The following is a 5,315-nucleotide window of genomic DNA, read 5'->3' as shown; positions in this document are numbered from 1 at the left end:
TATTATTAATTCTATTTCAATTATTAAACTGTTTTTATCTCAACCCATGAGTTTTCTCACTTTTACTCTTCCGATTCTCTCCCCCATCCCACTGGGAGAGGGGAGGGGAGTGAGCGAGTGGCTGTGTGGTGCTCAGTTGCCGACTGAGGTTAAACCACGACACCACTCCACACCCAGGGACTCCGGGAAGCTCTAAATATCACCACCAAAGCTTGATACTCCCAGCTCAGCTTAAGAGCAGCTTGATTTTGCTTACCTATAACCAGTTCATAAGTCTATTTACACTTATAAATTGCACATTTGTAGTTGTGCCTGTTCAAAAACAAGTTACCAAAACCAAGTGTTAAATCCCCAGTTCTTATTTCAGTTAGTTAAATGTACTACTAACCTTGTGCCACCCAGGTTTAAACTAATTCAGAAAAGCTTGCCCAGAAAACCCCGTGACTGAGCTGGGTTTGAATCACTTTTGCTTCAGTAAGTGCAACTCTGCAGACCTGGCCTGAAGCTGATTCTCCAGCTCCTCGCACGGGGTCCGCGTGCTGCTGGGCTGGTGGACGGGACAGGCATGATCTGCATCAAGGGTAAATACACAGTCCTGTTTTGGTTGAATTAGTTAGGGTGTGTGTTAATCATGCCCAGGCTGTGGAAAAAAAAGGTCGCACCCAATCTGGCACAACATCTGCCGAGATAGAGTCGTGCGTACGCAGCGCTTCAAACTAACTTTAACTGGGCAGAGTGGATTTTGTACTGGTTTAGTTTTTTGAGGCACGGGGCTGTAGCGTTTCTGATCCGACACTGGGAGCTCTCAACCTGGCTCCCACAATTGTAGCTGAACTGATTTAAGATAGGTTTTTCAAAAATCTCCCTCTCCCGGGGTGTGGTATCCGGGGTCCCGGCTCGCCCCAACTCCAGGCTCTGCACCCCTGCATCGCAGCATTTCTTGATTTGGTATTCAGAGCCTGAAAACCAGGTTTGCTGTGTTGTCAGCTGTGACTTGCACAGGCTTTTATACATGCTTATGTGTGACTATTAAGCCCCCGTGTGGCAGGTGGATGATGCAGGAAGAGAAATGAAGGACCCAAAGATCTGGATCCGGCTCAGAAGGACCGAGGGGAGCGTTATTATAGATCTTGCCACCCAAAATCTCTTTTGGGTCTTACTTTCCTGACGAAGCCTGTTCAAATTATTCGCATAGCTTGATCTTAACATCGATGAGAACTCCAGTTGAACTTTGGCCAAGAAGGGACACGTATGTCAGGATCAGTTGCTTAATTATGTTTACATCTAAATTGCTGCAATAGATCTTTACTTCCTCAAGAGTGATTTTCCTCTGCTCTTTAATTTCATAGAACAATATGAAAGACATGAATCTTCATGAAACTCCTCTCCTAATGCAGCAGAGACTCTGCAATGTTTGCAGCCTTTGCTTTTCATCACAAGAAGTCCCAGGGGAGGTTCAAGGTAGGATCCTTGCCATCTCAGCTCGGCAATCGCAGAAAGCCAAATAAATATAGCAGGAAGTCAGCAAAGCCCTGATTCAGCAAAGGCACAAGCACAAGTTCAGCATTAACCTCTGCTGAAGATGATTTGGAACAAAAGAGTTAATCTCATGGCTGCCCGAAAGTCAGACCTGGAATCCAGGACCTTGACGGTCGGTGCATCAGCGTTTTAAATCAAAGGGGAGAGGATGCTTAAAGATGAGGAATTTCTTAAATATGGGAAGAGGACAAAGGGTTGGTATGGAGAACAAGAACGCTCCCTGATATGAGGACGTTTATTGGTAATGACTGAAATATTGGGTTTGGTCCATGGCCAGACGTGGTGGTATGGTGTGAGTTAGGCCAAGGCACTGATGCCCTGACGAAGGACAACATTCAGGTGACAGCATGTGGGGACGGATGAGTCCGGAAGATGCTGTCGTGGGGACTCAGCGACTCCTCCTCACTCGCATCCCCTTGCCGGGCTCCGGGCTGGGATGCTGGAGATCCCCGGGCAGCGCGGCGAAGGGCCAGAGAGAGTGGTGGGGTGTTGGGGCAGGAGCTCAGTGATGGGCTGCGGGTGCTCCCTCCTGCTCGGCAAACGCTGCTGTCATCCACCCCGGCATGAATGCACTGACAAAGCCTCTCGGACACAGGAAGGACTGCGTATGACTGGTAAAGGTCAGTGGATCAAAAATACCCTCCCAGGTGAGGGGGTGCAGAGATCTGCCTGTTTTGGGTGCAGCGGTTTTGCTGAACGGCAGGTTGGAGCAGAAAGCGGGAGAGGAGGATGCCTTCTGCAGAGGTGGGTTTGCAGTTTGAATGCGTGCGACATCCCACGAGGAGGAAGCATGATGCTCTCCAAGCCTGAAATCTGCTCCATCTCGCGGGTGCGGCAGCGTGCAGGGTTGGGCCGGGTGTCGGCGGGGCACAGCTCCCATGAGCCCCGTGCAGCGGGCAAACGCCAGCTTCATCTCTCCTGAGCTCTTCATGCTTATCTGATCTGTGCCTTCGTAATGATGTGGTTAGAATTAAATTATGGTGTTTTAATGTAGTTACAGCTACATTTACCAGGCACATTTCTTCCTGACGTACAATGCTGGAATTTAAGATATGGCCAGAGGCTGCATATGACTTTGTGTCCCCCAGGCTTGTTTCAGCCTTCCCACGTGCCGCGCCAGGCCCTGGCCAGAAGGGCAAACTCTGGAGTCCAGTTCACATCTGCTGCTGGAAAGCCAGTGAACTACGCTGAAGGTAAATCCAGGATGGGGGAACCAAGGAACCTTGGTAATAGCCACTGCGTTCGATGCGCGAGGCTCCTGCCTGCACACTGCCCTACCGTGACGCTGTAACCGGGCCAAGTGTAGCTGAAAATACAGCCCCTTGCATGGAGAGGTTCACACAGTTGGGTCTGGGGCCTTTTTATCCTTGCTTTTCAGCTGCAGGAAAATACCTTCAAAGGTGCATGCATGAGCGGTTGATCTTTAGCCAATACACATTGCTAGTGTAACTGACAATTTTATACCCATTGAAGATCTGCCTAAAGCTTCATGGAAACTTTCTTGCTCGTGTCTCCTTTGATGTGAACTTAACAGTAATGGAATTTGCTGTATCAGCAATAAGAATTATTTGATTAAATGGAGAGAAGTAAATAAACTAGTTAACTCTCTAAAGTCAGACAGGAAACACCAGAAATTGGTGGGTTTGCCATTTCCAGAATGCCAAAACTTCAAAACGTGACCATTGGCCAGAGGAGCGTATGGCTCAGACAGCTAAAGGGACAAAATACTCCAGCCACTGCGGTGCCTCTCCTCTGGGCGAGGGGACATGGTGGGACGTGTCCTCGCCACGCTCCTGACAGCCAGGCAAATCTGAAAAATTCTTTGTTCTCACCATTAGATCAGCCACTGAATGCAGATGCTTTGGGACATAACTGTGCAACGGAGATCTGCAGAGCAATTAACCCTGCAGAATGAATGGTTCCCTTTACCTTCTCCTTGGGCCTCATCACATATGGTCTCCCATCCTTGAGCCTCGCCAGGTTGCGTGGTGTGTCCAGATCTCGTAACGGGCTCCCCCAGATCGTCCCTGGTTAGTGGGGGCGAACTCACACAATTTCAAGGATCTCCACCATCTACAGAGAGTTGGTTTTGCTTATCAACCTTTCAGGGTGTTTTCATCAATTTTGATCTGCCTGTTGGAAATTTATAGTGATGATGCCCTCTAGGGAGTGACTTGTTTTTCCTACCCCCGATTCAGCTTGACTTGTGAATTTTAAGTGCATATGCATATATAACTGTGTGTCTGTATTTATACAGATACTGCCTGTGCACGTTTTGCAGTAATTCTCCTTGGATGCTCTTGCTTTCTCCTGCAGTCAATTTTTTTGAATGACATGGAACTGATAATGAATGTGGTTTCAGTACCGAATGATCGGGCTGGCTTGTCTCATTCCACCTCTCCTGGTTTTGAGCAAGAATGTGAAGACTTGCTGTGCCTATTTTAGATTCCATCATGAAAGGAATAATTGAGATTGAGATTCTTAGTCACTCAATGCAGAAGGTCAGGGAATTAATGCTGTGTTACGTCCAGACCATTCATTTACTGTGCCTCCTTTTTTTTTCCCTTAACTGTCTGTAGGGGAAAACAAATGTGCCACAGAGAAGGTAACGCATCTTCAATGCTGCGCACATCCCCAGCCTCTGATAATACACACTGTTTATCTTTATTTTGGGGGTGTTCCAGGGCAGTTTTATCATCATAATTGATTAGTGGCGACAGGGAAAAAAAATCCTGAAGTAACAGGAAGAAATGATTCCAGTGAATCCATTGACTCAGTTGTAGCATTGATCTACTTCTGGGAATTATTTATAGGAGAAGATTCATAGTTAATAATATTAGTCTGGACTTCGGGAACAGTTTATCAGAGGATCTTAAGGGCCTTTGTTTACAATTAATCAGGTAGAAGAATAAGGTAGACAGCCTCATTTTGGTAGAGGGAAGGAAATGGGATTACTGGCGTAACTCGCCACGAGTATTTGTGGCTCAAAAAGTGCGTCTCCCCACAGTGCAACACCGGCAAGAGGTGGTGGCATTGCCCGGGCTCTTAGGTGCTTTCTTGGACCGGGACCATAGAAGCAGCACAAGGATGTCCTGCTGCTGCCTGTTGCTTGCAACCGGGGCACGGTGCTGGCTGAATGCTGGCGTCGTCGCTGGAGCCCCCGTCCTGCTGCTGCTCTTGGCCTCTGCCCCAGCACGGCCACGTACGGCAGAGCAAAGCGAGCGCAAGTCTGCTGGAAGCTGCTGCCAAACTGTCCAATAGCGAGAGGCAATGCAAGGGATAACGCAGGTTGCTCAAATATTTCTAAGCACGGAAATGGGTGCCTGGATTTCCAGCTTCTATCAACGGACACAGTTAAGGAAAGGTCCTTGAAAAAATCCGCACTAAACCCCTCCTTAAGATGAAGTAAAGGTGTCTGTGAGACGGTCACCTGAGCCAGGTCAAGCAGGGAGAGCTGCACAGGGACAAAACAAAACCCCTTCTTCCCATTTTGTTTTTGGTTTTAACTTAACTGATCTGTATCCTGCAATCTTACCCGCAGGAGAAATGACACATCTGAAAAAAGCAGGAGGATTTGCTTAAAGTGGTCTGGTTGGGTTTTTTGGTGTGTGTATAGATATATAGAATTGCCTGGAAGTAGTAAATAGAATTAGACACTCTAGTTCTGAAAAACAAAATTCTCAGGGCTGTCTGTTGATTTCAAAGCTGATGAAAACAAAGCAGGCTTTGAAATCTTTCCTCACAGAACTCCCCCCCCCCCCCCCCCCCACAAAACA

Source organism: Aptenodytes forsteri, unplaced genomic scaffold, assembly GCF_000699145.1.
Source record: "Aptenodytes forsteri isolate BGI_AS27 unplaced genomic scaffold, ASM69914v1 Scaffold66, whole genome shotgun sequence".
NCBI classification, from domain to species: Eukaryota; Metazoa; Chordata; class Aves; order Sphenisciformes; family Spheniscidae; genus Aptenodytes; species Aptenodytes forsteri.
Note: the sequence above shows the minus strand (reverse complement) of the source record.